This window comes from Girardinichthys multiradiatus, chromosome 12 (assembly GCF_021462225.1).
Source record: "Girardinichthys multiradiatus isolate DD_20200921_A chromosome 12, DD_fGirMul_XY1, whole genome shotgun sequence".
Lineage (NCBI taxonomy): Eukaryota > Metazoa > Chordata > Actinopteri > Cyprinodontiformes > Goodeidae > Girardinichthys > Girardinichthys multiradiatus.
The window spans coordinates 36,981,825-37,004,882 of NC_061805.1; the positions used below are offsets into that span (position 1 = coordinate 36,981,825).

Genomic DNA, 23,058 nt, shown 5'->3' on the forward strand with positions numbered 1-23,058 from the left:
AATGCAATCCACATACTTTTTTTTCTTTTCCTTGTGGCCTTGGCCTTCCCATTTTCTTTCATAACTCTTTTCTTCCAGAAGTCCTCAGACAACCCTGTGCCATAACCAGCATAACCGCACCATCCAGTCACACTGTCAATTCGAGTATGTCAAATCTGCCACAAGCTCGAGTTTAATTCATCCTTAAATGCACTGTGCTGTGTATAAATGGTGTACAATGTTAAAAGAGTATAGGCTTAAGAGATGTTGTCTTAGACACACTTTCCATAGATAGTGTTTGTGGTGCTTTTGTTTTTTGATTTGTCTTATCTTAGTCTGACTGTTTGGTAAACTAGACAGACTGTGGCCTACCTTGCTGCATTGCAACGAGGCCTTTCAGCCTTTCTGCTCAGCTTGCAAACCACAGCAATATAACAGGCCATTCTATCTCTCTTTCCCTCTTACTAGTAAAAACTGAGCATTTGCACAACTTGGATCTAATCTTGAAGGATGTCTGATCTGTGAACAATATAGTTCTGGTCTCATTTTCCCCAATGGCTAAACTAGCATTAAAAGAAAGCAACAACATGTTTGGAAACTGGTCAGACATCTGAAATCAATAAAGTAGGGTTATACAGTTTCTCTTCTTATATGTGAACTGAAGTGAGGACATGCTCAGGGGCAGCTGGTTTGTGCTTTTCACGTGGTTTTGTGAAGGGGTGACAGAGCAAAAGTTGACAGGGGGCAAGTAAATATATTGCAAAAAAGCAAGGCGAAATGCACGATTTTGGATTGCTGTGGGCCCAGTACAGACATAAATATAAACAGAGTGCAAGAACAGTCAGTCTTCCGCACTGTAAGAATTATGGAGAAAAATTAATCAAAGATGACCCCTTGATTACACAGTTAGCGACAGTTTGAAAGAAACAACATTTGATGTGAGTACTTCATTTGGTAGAAAAAAGACAGCAAATATAAAAAATTCACAATGAAAGTCCAGACGTTTCTTTTCAGATGTGATTGAAGTACTGTTTTTAAATTATGAGTTATTTTAGCTCAGAAAGTCTGTAACCATATAATTATATCAACATGCACATTAATAGTTGATTATTTGCAGAACTGAGCTATAACTAAGCTATAAGCTTCTTTTTACAAGTCCTATACAGAGACATACAGAGAAAGCGGTTGGTGGCCAAATTCAGTTGGTTTTTAGTTTGATTGACCCTGACTAGTAACTGACATGTACAAAATTTAAAAAATATTTTATTTTCTGATCAGTGAATGCACCATATGTATGCTCAAACAGGTTAGACTGATAACTATTTTTGTATAAGAATTTGTTTGTGAAAGAAGACTAAAAGTCAGCTATGTTTAGTGTCAGTTAAGTGTGTACAAATTAAGTCAAGGGAAGCACAAATGGTGTATTTAAAATGAAACTGTTTTCTACAGAAAAATGTCAGCTGTCTATTCAGTTTGCCCCAGGGGGGCTACCCTTTGGTGGGTTCTGCTCATTTAGCTTCTTCACAATTTCAAACCTTTAAAGTTTTCACTGTTTTGTACCTGATTGATCTGTCTGTCTGTCTATTCTTAGCACTTTGTTTTATGGCAGATGCTCTGTACACATGTGGCTTGATATCCCCTCTGCTTCTAAAATAGAAAAAAAAAGATTACTCACAGCAGGAAAACTATGAAGAAGTACATTTGATAGCTGTTTTATTATAGCTCTCAAAGAAAAAATGGTTTTACCTCAAACTCATATAGGCAGGTCAAAGCATTTTGAAAACCAAATGGTGATCTGAAATAAGCCACAAATCTATCACTGCATCACAGCTAAATTGTATGTTTTCCCATTTTTAAAATAGCTTAGTTTTTTGTATTTATTTTGTGGCAGCAACTCTCCCATGCACACTTTTCTTTGAAACGCAAAGCTGTCGAGTAAGGGCTCCTTAGCCCTGGATATCAAGAAACTGATGTGGATGGCAAATGTATTTGATTCATGGAGTTGTATCCTTTTAGCCTTATTCCAACTGTGGATTCGTCTAAATTCTATGGAATCATCTGTAACACATTTTTCTCTTTCTCCCTTTTCGCCCTCAGAGTTCAGAAGCTTGTAGGTCTTTAATTATGTATAATATTCTTTTGCCCTGTTTTATGGAAACTCCAGACTGGATTCGCACAAGTCATCGACTTGAAAGTTTGAAAACCTCCAGTGACAAGAATATTAATGTGCCAGCAGTGTCATATCTGTTTCAGCTCATGCATATTCAATGCCCCCCCAGCCCTCCAAGATTTATGTCAGACTTTGCCAGAGTGTAGTTTTCCACCATTGGAGATAATAGCATGCTAAATTGATGTTATCGGGGGCAGGTTTTTCCCATCTCTACCCCTCTCCAGGTCGGGGGGTTGGGAGAGGGGAGTTAGGAGCAACCTACTCGCCTGGCTGCTGTTCAGACTGTTGGCAGCTTTTACACTCACCTCCGCCCACCAGATTGCACTGGAGTGGTGGCAGGGACTGAAAAACCTTCGTCATGGGTGGAGAGGAATGCATATTTTGGAAGGAGATTAGGGGTGATCCCATGGATTATCTTTTAATTAAGGATGGTTGAGTTGTGCCCACTCTGGTGGAGCAAACGCCCAGCTGCTAATGAAGTTTAAACAGACATACTTTATTTAATTACCGCTAGTCGCTGGGGCCCAAAGTCCGGCCCTCTTTGATCTTCCTGTCGCACTGTAATCTTCCTGGCAGATACCATCTCCCGTTCTACCCAGATCCCTTTTAGAAGTTGCTACGGGATGTCCAAGATTAACCACGGGTTAATTGAGACAGCCGAGCTGCTGTGTGATTGTGTGTGTGTATTTGAGATGGAGAAAGAGGACCTGAGATTGGAAGAGGAGACACTGGGAGGATGGGCAGGAGGTTGATTGATGTGTTTGTGGCCTTAGAAGTCGTCCTGTTTTCTCGGCCTCTGCTCTCTCTCTGTCTCATTGTCTACTACCAAGTCAGGATGTTTTCGGTCACACACTGCTTGACTGTTTGAAACCAATATACCAGGTAGCCATGAATACAATATCTTGTAAAATGATTCAGACCCTTTGGACTGTTCACGTTTTGTTACTTTTCAACCACAAACTTATTGTTTGATCCTTTCTTTTTGTTGATCTTTTCAAATTTGTTTTGCAAAAAAAAGTGGAGAACCATGTATCCTTTTAACTCCATATCACAAACATGTGCAACTTATTGTTGGTCTACCATATAAAATCTCAAAAGAATGCATAGAAAATTAAAGTTTGCAACATTAAGAAATGTGAAAAACGTTTATGGGGTATAAATAAATAAGTAAGGCAAAACATATATGAAAGGTTTTTTTTGTACAAACATCTGTGTTATATTCAGTTAAATATATTGCTCATATTATGTTGGATTTGAACTTACAGGTTTCTATTATGAGAGTGATTTGACCCTGGCTGTTCACATCCACATAAACACCCATTCAGCCAATTATTGTTTGGTACGGTATTGTTGTTGGTATTGTACATGTCAGTGTAAGTGGATGTTGAGCAGCTGTTATCTTTGTAAAGTTTAAAAAGGTCAGAAGAGGCAGCGGAGAGCCCAGTTAGAGGGTTTAGTCTGTGGTGTGTGAGAGACGGAGAGAAAGAGAGATAGTTGAAGAGAAGGAAAGAAAGAGCAAAAGAAAGGAGGTAGAGGGATGTATTTATCTGACCTAGGGGAGCTATGGGCTTCCTGTTAATTGGGCTGCTGCAGCGACCATGGGCAAACTGTGTGACTGGTGAAAAATACTGTAAAAAAAAAAAAGGAAAAACCCTATGAGGCAGTTTTGTCTCAGTTGAGACATATGGAAGAGGAGCTGTGAGCACACTGAGTCTTCATCTGGAGGGAGAGAAAGAAAAATGTGTCAGGCACATAGATACCGAGATGCTGAGCATGTTTCTCCAAATTAATACAGTATCCCCAAATTGAGTGTAAGAGAACCAGAGGACACCGTCACCGTGGTAAACTGATCTCCCCACCTGTATCTTTATCAGGCGTGCAAGTAGCAAACAGACACAAAACTCAAAATCCTTTGTCTTCTAAACACTCACACCCTAACTTCTCTCTTCCATCCTCAGCCTTTCAATATGTTTCTGCTCCTTTCCCTTACCCTCATGCTCTTGGCTGCCTGCTTCTGTCCTCCACAGCTGAAAGATTGCCAATAACTGGGTGATTTATATTCCAATAAGAGATGTTAACTAAACCCTTGCATGCATATTCATACCTGGAGCTGTTGATTAATGCTGGCTACACCATAACAGAAGAGTTGTATTGTTTTCCTTTTTTTGTTGTAACAGGAGCCAAAGAGTTAGTGTTATGTGCCTCATAAAAAGATGTACTGCTTTAATTACCCATAGTAAAATGGCAAAAGAAATATTCATAGCCCTGCCTAAAATGTGGTTGATGGAATTATGCGCTGCAATTTGTGAATAATTGAAACTTTCCTTCAGATTGTGACAGAATAGCTAATTTATTAATAGAAATGCACAGAGTGGAGTCAAAGACTTGGTCGGTCCTGCGGGTAGATTTGCTTTCAAGAGAACGAACCTCTCTTTTAAATAAGTTACAGAAACACAGTCCTGTGCAGACGCTTTGGTTGCAAACAAACCCAGAAGACAGAAAAAGCAGATTGGGAAAAAGAAAGAGAGGGAGAGAAAGTGCTCAAACTTTCACATACACCGGGTGTTAAACACAGTGACGTCTCAGAGGCCCTTTGGTGGAGGAAATGAAATATTAAATGCTTTAGTGTTTATTAATAGGATGAAACAAAGGGCTGCTTCCCTTTGACTTGTGCACATTGACACTTGGCACACAGCAAACAAAATCAAATATGGTATTGATCCATTATGGATGAAAAAGACTGCCATGAATAAGGAAGCATTATTTAAGAAATTAGGAAATACATGAAACAACAGGGTAAATGCAGTTACAAAAGACTGTCAGCTCCAATGCTGTTAGATACATTTAGATTAACTTATAAAGTATCATAATGTTACATATAAGTTTGATGCAGTTCGGATGTAAATTCTGAGTAAATATCAATTGTATGTACAGTACAGATCAAAAGCTTGGACACACCTTCTCATTCAGAGTTTTCTTTATTTTCATGACTATGAATATTGTAGTTTCACAATGAAAGCATCAAAACTATGAATTAACACATGTGGAATTATATACTGAACAAAAAAGTGTGAAACAACTGAAAATATGTCTTATATTCTAGGTTCTTCAAAGTAGCCACCTTTTGCTTTGATTACTGCTCCGCACACTCTTGGCATTCTGTTGATGAGCTTCAAGAGGTAGTCAGGTGAAATGGTTTTCCAACAGTCTTGAAGGAAGTCCGAGAGATGCTTAGCACTTGTTGGCCCTTTTGCCTTCACTCTGCGGTCCAGCTCACCCCAAACCATCTCGATTGGGTTGAGGTCTGGTGACTGTGGAGGCCAGGTCATTTGGTGCTGCACCCCATCACTCTCCTTCTTGGTCAAAGGGCCCTTACACAGCCTGGAGGTGTGTTGAAAAAGAAATGATGGTCCAACTAAACGCAAACCGGATGGAATAGCATGCCACTGCAAGATGCTGTGGTAGCCATGCTGGTTCAGTATGCCTTCAATTTTGAATAAATCCCTAACAGTGTCACCAGCAAAGCACCCCCACACCGTCACACCTCCTCCTCCATGCTTCACGGTGGGAACCATGCATGTAGAGTCCATCCGTTCACCTCTTCTGCCCCGCACAAAGACACGGTGGTTGGAACCAAATATCTCAAACTTGGACTCTTCATACCAAAGCACAGATTTCCACTGGTCTAATGTCCATTCCTTGTGTTCTTTAGCCTAAACAAGTCTCTTCTGCTTGTTGCCTGTCCTCAGCAGTGGTTTCTTAGCAACTATTTTGCCATGAAGCCTGATTCACGCAGTCTCCTCTTAACAGTTGTTCTAGAGATATGTCTGCTGTAAGAACTCTGTGTGGCATTGACGTGTTCTCTAATCTGAGCTGCTGTTAACCTGCGATTTCTGAGGCTGGTGACTCGGATGAACTTATCGTCCACAGCAGAGGTGACTCTTGGTCTTCCTTTCCTGGGGCGGTCCTAATGTGAGCCAGTTTCTTTGTAGCGCTTGATGGTTTTTGCGACTGCACTTGGGGACACTTTCAAAGTTTTCCCAATTGTTGGGACTGACTTACCTTCATTTCTTAAAGTAATGATGGCCACTCATTTTTCTTTACTTAGAATTTGTATTATGTCAAGAAAAAAGCAGCTAACAGTCTATTCAGTAGGACTATCAGCTGTGTAGTGTATCCACCTCCTGCACAACACAACTGATGGTCCCAACCCCACTTATTAAACCTGACAGGGCACACCTGTGAAGTGAAAACCATTTCAGGTGACTACCTCTTGAAGCTCATCAACAGAATGCCAAGAGTGTGCGTGGCAGTAATCAAAGCAAAAGGTGGCTACTTTGAAGAACCTAGAATATAAGACATATTTTCAGTTGTTTCACACTTTTTTGTTCAGTATATAATTCCACATGTGTTACTTCATAGTTTTGATGCCTTCACTGTGAAGCTACAATATTTATAGTAATGAAAATAAGGACAACTCTGACTGTGAAGGTGTGTCCAAGCTTTTGGTCTGTACTGTATCTATTTCTTTTTTTATATTTATGTATTATCAGACTTTTGAACAAATTCATATATTTATGGGGAGGGGAAGTATAACATTATTGATCATTGGTGACTATGGATGTTGTAGCATCTTTTCATGTCTGTCATTGTAGGCAAGGTCTGGGGTGATATTTAAGGTTGTAGCAGGCTAACCACTGGTCTTTCTCCTTGAGGCTCTGTCATGTCCAAGTTGCACCCAAAATAAGCAGTTTTGACATGGGAGTTCATGCCTCATGGCCAAGGTTCCTGTTGTCAGTTCCTAATAAAGGACCTATTTTCCACTAATTATCCGTTGCCTTTAATTAAATCCAGTGTTAATATGGTCCTGAACACAAGAAAGAAGGTCTGGGATTGTCCAACTATTAAAGTTTATTTCCATATTTAAACATTTTGTTCATTACTAAAACATCCCTATTTTTTTCAGTGTATTTTATTGAAATTTTATACGATAGACCAGTTATGAAGTTATATAGAAGTTTAAATCAGGGTTAATCTAATGTTTGATCATCTCACAAGCACTGTTCAATCCATCATCAGAAAATGACACAAGAGCAAGCCTACCATTAAAATGCTAAACTGACAGACTGGACCAAGAGAGCATTAATCAGAGAAGCAAACAGTCGTGCAATGGTAACTGTGGATGAGCTGCAGAGACTTACAGCTCAGGTGGTAGAATCTGTTGACATGACAACTGTGTACTCTAAATATCTAGAACTGTGGTAGAAGAACATTGTTCAAAGAAGGCCTGCAAGGATTTGCCAGACATGTAGGAAACATAGCAAGCATGTCGAAGAAGGTGTTTTGGTCAGATGAGACCAAAGTTGAGCTTTTTACCTAATTGCAAAGTGCTACGTGTGGTAAAAAAATTTTTATAAAACAGCACATCATTCATACAGTGACACGTCGTTGTAGCATCATGCTGTGGGAATGGTGGTCTGGGGTAATGGAAAAATTAAGGGAGTTAAATACAAGGCAATTCTGAAAAAAAACAAAAACTGTTAGTGACCATAAGAGACTTAGTGTAGGACACATACTAAGGTTTGCTTTCCAGCAAGACAACAACCCTTAAAATTCAGCCAGAGCTACAATGGAATGATTTAGGTCAAAATAGTTTTACTCATCCAACCATTGATCCAACTAAAACTCTCTGGCAACACTTGCAAATTACTGTTTATAGAGTAAACAATATGGCTGAGTTTCAATCTGGCTGAGTTTAAGCTTTTTGCAAAGAAAATTAAGTAAACAATTCAGTCAGCAGATGGGCAAAGCTGGTAGAATCATACCCCAAAAGAACCGTACTTGTAGCCAGAGGTGTTCATACAAAGTAAATACTCAGTGGGGCTGAACAGAAATGCACACTATACCCTTTTCAGATTTTTATTAAAATATAAAATAAAAAACGTTGATAATATGCGTTTCACTACACAATTATGCATTACTTTATGTTGGTCCATCATTTAAATCCCAAAAAAATACATTGAAGTTTATGGCTGTTTCACAAAATTTTAAAAAGATTAAGTATTACTTTTTTAAATTTTATGGGACTAAACAAAACAGGATAGATAACCTGGAGTAACACGTGTACACACTCATGTTACAGTTAATCTTTTATGCTCTTTTACTCCACCAAATGTTTAGCCTCACTTGCACACATTTAGCCTTTTTATTCTGGTTGTGGTCGAAATTCCTTGTCCTAATGTCTTCCCTAGCTGTGTGTCCGTCCCCTGAGGTATAACTGAGGTATAACTGCTGCAGTGGACCTGATAACATCTGGGAGTAACTGATGGTTTTGCCCACACAATCATGAGTCTTAGGACCCAGGGGCATCTTTGCAGAAGTCGGCTTCCCTTGGACCCTTTCAACACCTCCTTGACACCTGCTTAATATAAATTCCAACGGAGAAAATCCAAATTTGCCCTGTGTTTTAATAAGTGTGAGCCTGTACATTTATTTCTCATAATCTTTGAAGTAGAAGTTGGTGGACAAAGACAAGTGAAAAGAGGGACACATAAGAGCTACTTTAAATGTTTGATTAATTTAATTTCTCCAATAGCTATCAGTTGGTTTTTACAGCATTGTTTACTTCTTGATTTGGAGGTAGACTAAACGTTTAATTTCTCTGTTTGTTCTCTTGTAAAACAGGGGAGGGAGGTAAAAGACTACAGTGGAAACTGTTACCTTGACTATCTATCAAGGCTACCAATGAATCGGAGCAGTTCTGGGATTTCAAACACCAGAGAAAGCTTAGCAAAGTGTATTTAAGCTGATGCTCTTTTGTTTTATTTATTATGCAAATAATTATTTGTGTTTTATGCATATGATAGTTTCTTCTTTTATGCAAACAAATTGCATTAGCATTTAAAATTTGAGCCATAACTGTAACTGCCCCTAATACATGTAAATTTTCTATGGATCTACTTGTATTTTTGCCTTCACACCAACAAAGGGTCAAAAAGGGATTGCATGTTGGCCGATGAGGGGATGTATATGAACCTCTCTGTAGGAGGAAAAATAAACAAAAATGGAATGAAGAGGAGGGGGAAGAACAGAGGAGAAGCAGAATAATGAAAACAAAGAAGAAGTGCTTTCTCCAGCTGTTTTCCCATGGAAAGGCACCAGTTATCCCACTCAGCTTCGTACAATAGAGTGAATGAGCCTGGTGGGATCTGGAATTGACAACTTGTGTCTGCTTAGTTACACTAGTTAATGACCCTAATTATCTTCCTCCTTGCTGTGAACGGTCAATAAACAATTAGTGTAGCATATGGACCCCCTAAACTCTTGTGTTTTCTATCTCCAAGACAATGGGGAGTCCTTTTCTGGCAGTGGTAAATTGTCAGTACAGGCTGATTAAAGTATGTGGAAAACAGTAATCAATGGCTTATTCTAAGACCCGCCATCCTTTCCTGAAAGACTTTTTCTCTCAAACCAAGAACTGCCAAAAAGAAAGTCCATCCATGTTTCTTTTGTCATCTGCTTACTTTGATATTTGTCTTTTAGAATTAAAGAAGACAATTAATTAATTATTTAAATGATTTTGCGGGGGTTGTTGGGGCCTTTAGCTAGCTTTTTCCGATTGAGCCCTCTTGGCTGCCCATTTCCACTGTCCATGAACAGATCTGTCATGTGTTTACGAACCTCTACCTCAGGGCTCTCTCTCTCCTCTCCTCCTAGAAAGAAAGGAGGCAAAACCCTTTGAATATGGATGGAGTTCAAGTGAACTACACCTGAACCCTGTCTATGATGTCTCCAGACAGAGGTGTTTCTGGCTTTCTTTTCCTTTTTAGCCACCATCAAAGTTCAAGAGGCAGTAGTGTTTTGTATTCAGGGAGAAGAGAACCTTTGAAACCTTTTGGATAAAAGAGATGCACTGTGTCAGTCTGGAAGGTAAAGAAGAGGGAGGGTGGAGGGCTAAGAGGGTGTGTGAGGGGAAATAAAGGTTGCACCTTGCTGTGTCATTTCACAGGCTAATCTCTAATAAGCTCTAACCTGCACACAATAAAATACCTGACAAATATTAACACATAAAGAAAATGTACTACACTTGTTAATGGTCTCTAAACCATTTAGGTGGGATAGTGACATGTAGTGTAAACAATACAAATGTGGGCTTTTCCATTTAGGCACTGTATTTAGTTTAACATCTAAATTGAGAGACCCATCTGCTCTCTGAAGCATATCTCTGACATTGTACAAGGATACTTTAGAGACCAAAAAAACTGGCCATTTAGTCAAAAGGATTCTTTCTATGCTTGAGAGTCTTGGGACGAACTGATCAATGAATATTGGCATTCCATCTTACAAAGTAGGGCTATGCTACATATTACAAATCTGTTTTAAAAGCAGTATTACTGTATGCAATACACACATTGCGAAGAACTGTCTGAACTACAATAAATGTTAGCTAAGTATTTAAGTAACATGAATTTATGCTTTTCGTGTCTGTTATATATTTAAGAGGCACTTGTTCAATGCAAAATAACACAACTAAGTTATCAAATGCCAAAGCAGCAGACAGTGGCCAGAAGCAACTTTTCCAACAAAACGTTGGAAATCGTTAGGGCAAGGCAAATTTATTAGCACATTTCAGTAACAAGACAATTCAAACTGCTTCACATCATGAAATCATGAAAAAAAAAAAACAATAAAGGCAAGGAAAGAAAAGTTGTACTATAGACTAAAATGTATGTTTTAGTTAATAGTGTCAAAGTCTGGTTGTCTCCGTGCCTGCTGCTTCCTTTTTCCACCTCTAGGGGCCGCGGAGCTGGAGGACCGAAGGTGTGACAGGTGTTCTTCAATGACTCATCAGTTCAGAGGACTATATGAGGGCGGCTCACCTGCACTTCTGCGCCTGAGTGTTTTTGCCCTTCGTGGTAGTACTCCCTGGTCATATACCTTGTATCTTGTGATTGTTTTATGAGGATTTTTACTAACAGTCTGTTTACCTTGTCTTAAGCACCTCTGACCACAGTATGGACTATGGATTAATTCCATGCAGCGGGCTACCCTGGTTACCTCTCTGTCTGGTCTAGCGAACCCTGTCCACCCTCCTACGGTTCCTCCTGGATCCTGGATCATCAAGAAGCCCCAACGGGATCAGCACTACCTCACTGTCCCAGACCCACAACCATCTCCCCCCTGGCAGATCGCCCCACCCGAATAGTAAGCCTAACCACAGAATTAGCAAGTCTGTATCCCAATCTGAACTCACCTTGTTGTTTTCCCTTCCAGTCAGACAGGCTTCCTGGAAACTTCGCTTCTTGTACATTTCACAAATTGTTAATAAATTCTTTAAACGTTTCTCTGTTTGAGTGTGGGTCAAATCGGCCTTAAAAACGATGACAAATAGTGTAAACATTGAATAGTCAAAGGCAACTCTAAACAAATGGGTTTTTAAACTTCATTCAAAAGAACTTGGTCTGAGCTTGACAAACCAAGAGTTGAAGAGTTTGTCACTGGGGCGGTACCCTCAAAGGTACTGCTATTGTACCCTCAACAGTGGGCACTTACGTGTGCCCTTTTAGATTGTACAAGTTCAGAATTGTACATTTGGTGATGTTGGGACCCACAGCCATGGATTTCAACATTAAACTCCGGTACAGACTTTTCTGGAACTTTCAAAATAAAGTGCATTAACCTTCTTCCGGCACAGCCAGGAAACGGGATAACTGCGGACTTCCTGTGATGCCACTAACCAAATAAAAGCACAGCTGTTGCTACATCCGCCCTCTTCCACACGGCCTTCCAGAGGGACCGGATAGGGGAGGAAAGCGCGCTAATGTCTCTTTGCTGGCAAACAGACATAAACTCTTCAACTGGATCCAAGGATGTACGATCATCGATCATATGCAAAGTTAAGTATGAATGAAATACTGTCTGTGTATCCGGTATTTTCATTCATGAACGGGGGTAATTAAGATACAAGCAATGCTTGACTCTCTCTCCGAGCCCCCGCAGATGCAAACGGTGTTCGAGAGAAGCCCCTGCAAAGACGTGGTCTCACAGTCTGGAAGGAAGACAGCAGAGACAGCAGCGGACAGGACCAGCTGCAGCTCCGGAGCTAACCCTTTTGTTCACAGAACGAACGCACCTTCTGATCGTGAGAAGCTGAGGAGGTTAGCGGGAAGCTAACAACTTTGTTCACTGTGAATACCTTCTTCAAACTTAATCGCCCCTTGGACAACATTTCCTCACCATGATCAAAGGTTAGGTTTGGGCAGATTAACAGTTAGGACAAAATAATCTGAACGTTTTCATTTATGAAGTTTGGTTTTGTTTTTGTGAAACTCGGCTATCTTAGTGCTAGCAGGCTATCTGCAGCACACGTGCCTTGTTTGTGTTCTGTGTTTGTGTGTTTTTAAGTTAAGTCAAACTTTACCTGAAGGGTGATTTTTAAGCAGAACATTGGTCATAACGCGCCGACCGCGCTTATGCATTTTAACCCTTATATTAACCGAGGTATTTTAAAGGTATGTGTTTGTTTCTGGTGCTAAGCTATCCGCTTCTTTGTTATCTCAACTGCTAACCAGTAAGAACACGTGCTTGCTACTAAAGAGTATTCAATAGAAAGGTTGATGGTTTTCAAGCTAGTGAATAATAGTCCCTGAACATCATTTACTAGATTTGATAACTAAGTAAACACCATTAAGCCCATTTCTCCAGAAAGATTTGGCTCGTTTCCAAAATATCCCCTTAATAATATTTCTTCAAATATTATTTGAATAACTGAAAGCAGGTAATTAGACACCGTTGAGAATTAGTCATCCAGAAGGTTGGTTTTATTCAGCAGATCATTCTTAAAATATTATTTCATTAAAATAATATTTTATCTAATCTTGCATTGTGCAGGGTTGTCTAAATGTTGCTGATTATTTCCTAAGTTGGTTCCAAGACTAACTTAACTTCATTTCCAGATTCTTCAAGATAATCATTGGTTCTCAAACAAAAACATTTCATGGTAATGTTGCATCATTCTTTTGGTCATAATTTCCAATCATCTTTAATCAACTTGTTTATATTGTACATAGCCCATTAATCTTCCCTATTCTTTAATTCTGCTTAGTAGCTTAGTTGGATTGTTTTAGCATAGCAAAGAGTTTGTTGATTGAAATATGTTTGACTTTGAGTTGACTTATTTTTGTTAATAAATTCTTGTATTTTAAGAAATTGTGTGAATTCATTCCATGTGTGTGCAGAATTTATGCTGTTTAATAATGTCAGAGCTCGTCTCACACCATTCTATTTTGTCCTAATACCATCGCCTTACTGGGCTAGTATTCACAGGACAACCCTTAACAGACCGAAATATTATTTGATAAAATATTTAAATATTAATATTAAATATTAAATAATATTCTCAGATTCATAATCACAACAGTGACAATCTTGTACCCTGTAAGAAAACTTTTTTTAAAACTGAAAAAAATTTACTCTTTTCATCGACCATGATTACTTGTCAGGGATTTATGCAGTTCAACAGGTAAATATAAATAAATTGCCACACTTTTTCCAAGCACACTTTCAAATTCCCTTAGACAATTCTGTGTAGAAAAGTCCAAGCACTGTTTAAATTAAATAGTCTATTAGAAACTCACTGTCTATCTCTGGATTGCTCTCAGAAAGATATCCTGAATGTCATCATGTAAACAATAATTTTTCAGCACTTTATTAATGGTACATATGAATATGAGCCAATGGTTTGTCCTGCTGAGTTTCTTAATTTACAATGGGTAGGTTCAGTCATATCAAGCTTGGATTTGCAATTGTTTTTCATCAAATATGGAGATCGAGTTGGCTTTGTTGCTTCGCTAAAAACAATTATTAGAATATATGACATCTTCTGGAGCCTTTGATCCTCATAACTACTTTTCTGCATGAGGTATGCATTAAAAGCATTTTAATTCTCCTTGGAAAAAACACATGAAAAATTAACATAATCAAAAATCTCCTCTTGAACATATTTTCAATAAATTTTTCTGTCAAAGTTTCAGCTAAGTCATCAATTACAAGCTCACTTTCATCACATTCATTGTCAAGACCTAAAATCTTGACTATGTTTTCTGTATACAGCTCATCTAAATGACTTATATTTAGTAAGCATGGCAATCATCAAGTTCACATGTGATATTAAAGTTGGCTTCAAATGCATCAATAAGTCCTATGTGCAGAATCAACTTCATCAAAGTGAAAGCTGTCCTTGAGCATTTGGGGCACTGGTAGGGACATAAGACATCATCAACGTCATCAACTTTCTGCTTTCAAAGTGGTTGTGTAGGTTTCCTTGTATTTTCCATTCTTGACAAGTATACTGAATTGTTGGGTATGGAGATGTAAAATAACACAATTTGAAATCAAACAGGCAATAAGAAAAACAGAGCAAATTAACATAGCCTATAAAACTTTATTATGTCACTCAGTCATTTTCTAACTTTTCTTCCATAGTGGGTCACGGGGAAGCTGGTGCTTATATCCAGCAGTCTATGGGCAGGATACACCCTGGACAGGTCACCAGTCCATTGCAGGGCAACACAGACACACAGAGGACAAACAACCATGCACACACTCAGTCACACCTAAGGGCAATGTAGACAGACCAGTTAACCTAACGGTCATGTTTTTGGATTGTGGGAGAAAGCCAGAGTACCCAGAGAGAACCCATGATGCACGGGGAGAACATGCAAACTCCATGCAGACAGAGTCGAACACAGGACCTTCTTGCTGCAAGGCAACAATGCTACCAACTGCACCACCATGCAGCCCATGCAAAGTAAAAACATTCTAGCTTCAAAATGTAACTAAACATCACTAAAACCACATTTTGCAAGTGTTCATCCTAATCAACAAACATCTAATATACTGTCATGTTATGAATCCTAGACATTTAAATCTTTGAAACTATGTTCAAAAAATGCCAAACTTTTGGTTCCGTTCAATTTGCATGATATTGTTAGATTGAATGGTTCTTGTATGCAACATTGAGAGACACATTCGCTTTTTTGTTTTAACAAAAGTTTTAACAGAAGTTTTAGCTTATTAAATTCAAAAGACAGCCAATTGGTGTTGGATGTACATATTTGACAGATCATTCAACCAATCAAGTTAAATTTGAGAAAAAAGATCAACCCCTAGGAGCCAGCACTAGTCATTTGCCAATGTGACAAAATATGAGCAAAATCCCAGTATAATGCAAAATAAAATACTGCAAACTTGATTTAAATATTTTATTTTTAAAGAAAATCACACAAATTCACTTCTCAGAATTTAATTTGTTTTTTTCTTGAAAACTCTTAATCATACCCATTAGTTTAATAAAATCTACATTGAACCTGTCACCTTCAAATTACATTGTTGTATCTGTTTTTTACTTGTTGTCCATCTTCTGAAAGTGTACCCTAAAATTATCAAAAAAGAGTACATATATGTAAAAACGTTTGGTGGTGTATGTTGGAGAGTTTGGTGGTGTTTGTGTGAGAATTTGAGATTATAGTAGTGTTTGTGAGAGGGTTTGGTTGTCTTTATGCAAGTGAATAGTTATGTTTGTGTGAGAGTACATGTAAGCATGTAAGAGCAATTATAGGTTTTTCTTATTAGAGCCTCTCATAGATATCCACTGTCCTCTTAAAATGTGTTTCTAAGCCAAAGAGACAATCAAGAAAAGGAGCTATATATATGCATGAAAATACATATCAGTTACATATCATGGGACATGAGCAACTGATATGTTACACCCAATAGCCACATTCTGAGCTGATCTTCAAGTAAAGCACTGATTTTTCTTGTTACTGAAATGTGCTATACAAATAGACTTGTCTTGTCTTTCCTTGTCCTGAGCATATGCTGACATGAATACAAGCAGATTCTCTGGCTATTTGTGAAAAGCAAATGTTTTCATTAATGTTTCTCTAAATTGCGCTTGGGCGTGAGTGTGTGCATGGTTGTTTGTGCTGAGTGTGTCTATGTTGATGGACTGGCGACCTGTCCAGGGTGTACCCTGACTCCTGCCTATAGACTGCTGGAGATAGGCACGGCTGAGGAGGAGGGGGGTTAGACACTTAGCAAATCATGCCATAGTTGTTTTTTAGAACAAGGGATGTGCTAGTTAGTAGAAAGTTACATATTTCATTATGATCATTTCATTGCAGAGAAAGTTGAGACTACATTTGGGTTTTGGAATATTTTCTGCCATTGTTTTATGTTTCTTTAGCACAAAAAAGCCCAGTAGCTCTGTTTTGAATATTTCCCTTTGGCTAATGTAGAGAAGTTCTGATCTTTTGGTACACATTGTATCCCTGCTGGCAGAGGTTCTGAAGCCTTGTAATGGCCCTCCATGGATTTGATAGGATTACTGCTTTCCTAACTTATTCTTCTCCCTTTACTTTTCTCTTTCTAGGGATATGATGACTGAATTCATTATGATAAGGCAACTCAGCTCTGTTTTACTAAAAAACATGGCAGGAAATAGGACATTTGGTATAATGATTTGTGTAAACCTGCTGTGAAACAGGTAGTGAACTAATGTTTCAGTAACTTATACTGATATACTGATCAGGCCATTATGATCACTGACAGTTGAAGTGAAAAACACTGACTGTCTCTTAAGTCCACTATCAGTGATTGGAATACACAACGATATACAATTAATAAATAAACCCTCTGCAGGGTACTCGAGGGTTCATGGGAGTTTGCCCGACCGGTCCACATGTGTTTTGTGGACCAGGAAAAGGCATTCGAATGTGTCCCTCGTGGTGCCCTGTAGGGGGTGCTCCAGGAGTATGGAGTCGAGGGCCCTTTATTAGGAGCCATCCGGTCTCTGCACAAGTGGAGCAGGAGTTTGGTCTGCATTGCTGGCACTAAGAAGAACCTGTTCCCAGTGCATTTTGGACTCCGGCAGGGCTGCCGTTTGTCACCGGTCCTGTTCACAACTTTTATGGACAGGATTTCTAGGTGCAGCCAAGAGCCGGAGGGGGTCTTTGGGGACCAGTGGATTTAGTCTCTTCTTTGTGCAGATGAGTTGGTCCCTGCTGGCCCCCTCTAGCCAAGACCTACAGCATGCGCTGTGGTTGTTCGCAGCTGAGTGTGAAGCGGCTGGGACGAAGATCGGCACCTCCAAGTCCGAGGCCATGGTTCTCGACCGGAAAAAGGTGGCTCGTCCTCTCCAGTTTGGAGGGGAGTTCCTGCCTCAAGTGGAGGAGTTCAAGTATCTTGGGGTCTTGTTCACAAGTGAGGGAAGAATGGAGCGGGAGATCGACAGATGGGTCGGTGCGGCTACCACAGTAATGGGGACGCTCCATTGCCGGTCCATTGTGGTGAAGAGAGAGCTGAGCCAAAAAGCAAAGCTCGCAATTTACCGGCCGGTCTACATTCCTACCCTCACCTATGGCCATGAACTTTGGGTTATGACTGAAAGAACAAGATCCCGGATACAAGAGGCTGAAATGATCTTCCTCCATAGGGTGGCCAGGCACTCCCTTAGCAAAAGGGTCAGGAGCTTGGCCATCCGGGAGGGGCTCGGAATAGAGCCGCTGCTCCTCCACATCGAGAGGAGCCAGTTGAGGTGGCTCGGGCATCTATACCGGATGCCTCCTGGACGCCTTCCTCAGGAGGTGTTCCAGGCATGTCCCACCGGGAGGAGGCCCAGGGGACGGCCTAGGACACGCTGGAGGGACTATGTCTCTCGGCTGGCCTTGGAACGTCTTGGCCTCCCCCCGGACTTGGAGGAGGTGTCTGGGGAGAGGGACGTCTGGTTGTCTCTGCTGAGTCTGCTGCCACTGCGACCTGTTCCCGGATAAAGCAGAAGACGACGAGTACAAGTATGAGTTTTCAATAAATTTGATTATTATTGAAAAGTTCATTTATTTCTGTAAGTCAATTCACTAAGTGAAATGCACAGTGTTAATTACACACAGACTGATGTTTTTTAAACCTTTACTTTTGTTGATTTTAATAATTTTTGACTTACAGCTAATAAAACATGACATTTAAGGTTAGAATATTACATCAGGCCAATAAAAAAACATATTTAATACAGAAATCTGGGCTTAGTGAAAAGTATGCTTAATACCTGCCTAAAGGTTGTTATTTTTAAATGTACTTTTAATTTGAAAAACAAACCTCATCGGAAAACATATTTTCATTTATTGAATATAAGTGTATTATATTGTTCTCTTTCTGTCCTCAAATTTGATGTGTTAGAAGTAGGAAAAATGGGCAACCATAAGGATTTGAGCGAGTTTAACAAAATTGTGATCGCTAGAAGACTGGGTCACAGCATTTGCAAAACTGTTGCTCTGGCGTGTTCCAAAACTGCAATAGTCAGTATCTACCAAAAGTGGTCCAAGGAAGGAACAGTGATTAACCACCAGCACCCCGAGGCTTACAGGTCCGTAAAGGAGCAAAGACCAGACCATGTGGTCAAATACAACAAATTAATTACTATCAAATTTCTGTGATTTTCTTCATGAAATTATATGTATGGCTGGATGCATTGCTTATCTGAAAAACACATGGTACCAGGATGCACTACAGGAATATCTCCAGTCTGTGGAGGAAATGCAGTGCTTTCAAAAATGTTCTACTGGGAAATCTTGAGTTCTGCCTCCAATGTGAATGTTACTTTGACATTTACCTAAGCATTGTTGTAGACTATTTGCAACCTTTCATGGAGACGTTATCACCTGATGGCAACTGCCTGTTTCAACAGGACCCTGACACAAAACAAAAAATGCTTCATGAATAGTTTAAGGAATAAAACAACACATTTAAGGTATTGTCCTGTTCTTCAAACCGCCAAGTTCTCAATCCAGTTGACCTTCTGTGGGATGTGGTAGACAAACAAGTTTGATTTCTGAAGGCACCACAGTGCATCCTAACAGGTGTTGAAGAACCTACTGCTAACTCTTGGAGCCAGATACAACAGCACAGTGTCATACCGTTAGGGCTGTTTTGCCAGCAAAAATTACAGCAACAGACTATTAAGTAGGCTCTCATAATGTTATACCTGATATCCTATCCAGGAGTGATGCTGAAAAACTAGTCCATGCATTTGTTACTTCAAGGCTGGACTATTGTAATTCTTTACTATCAAAATGTCCACAAAATGTGGTTAAAAGCCTTCAGCTGATTCAAAATGCTGCAGCAAGAGTTCTGATGAAAATTAAAAAGATAGATCATATTTCTCCTATTTTACCTTCCCTTCATTGGCTCCCTGTTAAATCCAGAATAGAATTTAAAATTCTCCTCCTCACATATAAAGCTCTTAATGATCTAGCTCCATCATACATCAGAGATCTGATTGTTCCATATGTTCCTAACAGAGCACTTCGTTTTCAGACTGCAGGTTTACTGGTGGTTCCTAGAGTCTCTAGAAGTAGAATTGGAGGCAGATACTTTAGTTATCGAGCTCCTCTCCTGTGGAACCAGCTCCCGGTTTTGGTCCGTGAGGTAGACACTCTGACTACTTTTAAGGCTAGGCATAAAACTTACCTTTTTGATAAAGTTTATAGTTAGAGTGGCTTAGGCTATCTTCCTTATTTATTACCTCCGCCTTCCTCTCTCCCTGTTGGATGGAGTAAGGGGGAGTCAGGTTTAGCCTAAACTAGCTCAGTTATGGTTGAGGTGCAAACACATCCTCCATTTCTGCTACCTGAATGACCCCTTCTGTTTTCCATTGGTTATAATCAGTCTGACAGAGAGAGGTATCCCGATCCTTGTGGTTTTTAGTGTAACAATGACCATCAGTGGGTTCTAGATGGACAAACTTTATCGGTTTATTATTTTACTTAGTGCCCCTACACGTGGCCCGTTCTGGGGTGGCCGGTCTCTGGCACTCGATGGCTTGGTCTGTCCACCCTGGTGGCCCCGCGCCGTGGGGTGCCTTGAGACGACATTGTTGTAAATAAGCGCTATATAAATAAACTGAAACTGAAACTATCTCTGTAGTTTTGCTGCTATAGGCTTAGGCTGCTGGAGGACATAATGACCACTTTCACCCTCTTCGCCACATTCTTAAACTACTCTCCAATTTTGCATTATTTGTTGTTATTTCAGTTTTTAACTTTATGTTCTCTCTCTTTTCTCTTCCTAGAAGCTACATCTGACCTGACTCTGTCTACCTGTGACACCTTTCTGGAGAAGGGCATCGTCCAAACTTCTGCTGGCAACAACTTAATGCTCACGTTCTACAGATGATCCACTTGGCCCTGTCGTTCAGTGTTTAACCCTTTCTCTCTCCTAGATATAGCAATTGACTGAGCTTTTACTGTAACTAATTATATGTAAGTAAGTAAGTAAAATTTTATTTATATAGCACCTCTCAAGACACAGATCAGAAAGTGCTTCACAACACTAAAACAAATTACAATTGGAATAATATATTTATATATGTAAAATAAAAGAAGATAAGATAAAATCAAAAATAAACTAACCAGTCGCAAGCCTAAAAAGATGAGTTTATAGCTGTTTTTTAAAAGACACCACCAAATCCGCAGTCCTTATACACAAGGGGATAGAGTTCCAGAGTCGGGGAGCTACTGTTGCAAAAGCTCTATCACCCTTAGTTTTCAGCCTTGTGTGATGTACAGCCAGTGTACTCTCTTTCAGACTCTATCCTTAAAACTGACTCAAAGTTTATCTGTTCTTTCTTTCTAGATGAAAGGACTAAAGGAGCTACATCCACTAATATTTACTTTTCCTTCCCATATAAAGTACTTCTGGATCAGTGCTTCTGTATTCTTTGTGTGTCTCTGCTCTGTTCTCTCAAACCCCCAGTCGGTCATGGCAGATGGCCGCTCACATTGAGCCTGGTTCTGCTGGAAGTTTCTTCCTTTCAAAAGGGAGTTTTTCCTCTCCACTGTCGCTACATGCATGCTCAGGATGAGGGATTGGTGCAAAGTCAATGCCAGTGACTGTCCACTGTCTCTACATGCTCATCAGGGAGGAGTGAATGCTACAAATCTCTGACTCGATGCAATCTGCTGGGTTTCCTTAGATAGAAAAACTTTTTATCCAATTTGAATAAATAACTGAATCTGACTGCACTGTTCAATGGTTAGGATTAATTGGAATGTATGTACCTGACTGTTATGAAGTGCCTTGAGACAACATGTGTTGTGAATTAGCGCTATATAAATAAACTGAATTGAAATGGAATTGAATTTGCATTTCAGGTTACTTTTTTAAACCACATTCCAAGGAACCTGTAGTTCATGCATGATTAGTTTTAACCCAGCATACACACTGATCAGTCAATACAAGTTGTAATTTAGTCAATAGATTTTGTTTATTATTGGATAGCATCTATGCAACTGTGCTCTTGTTGAAAATAAAATTTTTTTTCCTGTTTTTCCCACAGCAGTATCAACATTGTACTCTAGTTTGATGCTACTTGAATCATGCTTTTACTTGTGCAATTAGGCTAACTCAAGTCTTGAGGACTAATGGTAAGACGGTCGGCTCAGGGGATTAACTTAGTCATGTTGGAGAGTTAGTGGAGGGTCTGCTCATGAGAGGCCCATTGTCCTCCCAGGTCACTGATCTAGGCCTTCATACCCACTCAAGATCAAGACTTTTCCCTCTTTCTCTTTCCACTCCAGAGAGCAACAGAATTGGTGGCATTGTGTGATATGAGGTGGAAAAGAGTTCACTGCCCCACCCATCCACTTGGATCCTAGAGTGTGTTTTGAACAGCACTTATCACAACACTGGCTGTGCACATGCACACACTCATACACACAAATGCACAGTTGTGTCCCATCTCCACTCTGAAACCTAATGGGAAACTCCAGCTGGGAGATCCATTGATAGCTTCGTAACAGGTCAATTGTTTCCTATAGGAGAAGGAGTAGTAGGGTGGAGAGTGGGCAGTTCACAAACTCCACCCATAGGCTTTGAGTGGGACTAGCAGGTGAAAACATCCAGAACTTTAATTTTATGAGCGGAGACGTGGAGAAGAACTCCCAAGTCGACACAGGATGCTGCTTCGAAGGAATTGCGAAATGAAAAGCAATGAGAAAGACACTCAAGAAGTGGTTAGGCTGGTCACTTGGGCCAGGTGTTCTGCTGTTAATATGATTTTCCCTGCTGTGAGTGGCAGATAACCCCTCTATTGACCACTGAGTTTGGATCACACACTGATGACTGAGCAGCTATAGCACAAATTTGGAGTAGCAGCTCACACAGCTCACGCAGGAATTTCTTTTCTGGCATCTAAAACACTTGTCAGCAAAGAAAACCTTATATGATTGGAAAGAAAAAGGATCCCCCATGATATATCTCTATTTTCTTTACTATGAGCATTCTATCCCTGCCAAATTTTGAAGACGATTTTCCACAAGAGCTTAGTTTGTCCATGAATGGGCCTCTCAGAGAGAAGTTGATATATATTTCAACTGCTTGTGTTGCACATGATGCATACTTTTTGGGTATCGCTTTTGGGATTATAGAGTAGAAAGAGGTAAATATTTTAACCGCCATGCTGTTTATCCCCTAGTTCTACACCCTCCTAACACAAGTCTATTACATAGGCCAGTTTGGAAATGCTTAACCTGTTTTTATTCTTTTTTTCCAGCACATATAAACTCATTTTCCCCTCCCTCTTACTTACTTTTTGTCTTCCAATGCAAAGAGGATGAAGCCAGGCGAAAGAGAAGAGCTCTATTATTGCTGTATTTTCTTTACAGAGAAATGTTATTTACTAGAAAGATATCATCCCAGCTTTTAATCCTCTTAGCGGTGGATTGTGGTTGTATTTACAGCGCCATGCACCTGCTAAACTGCCTTCTCTTAAAGCTGTATAAACACAGCCGCAGGAGCATTGCCTTCAAAACTGAACCCGTCAGCTTTTTTTCCTTTTTTTTCTATGAGAGTTAGAT

General features: G+C 39.7%; 1 long non-coding RNA gene across 1 annotated transcript; it reads left to right on the forward strand.

The window, feature by feature from the left end:
- The first annotated feature begins 10,071 nt into the window (after positions 1 to 10,071).
- Positions 10,072 to 11,780, forward strand: LOC124877138. The gene is made up of 3 exons (XR_007040449.1): positions 10,072 to 11,064; positions 11,148 to 11,353; positions 11,423 to 11,780. It is a non-coding gene; the product is annotated as an uncharacterized LOC124877138 (long non-coding RNA).
- The last annotated feature ends 11,278 nt before the right edge of the window (positions 11,781 to 23,058 follow it).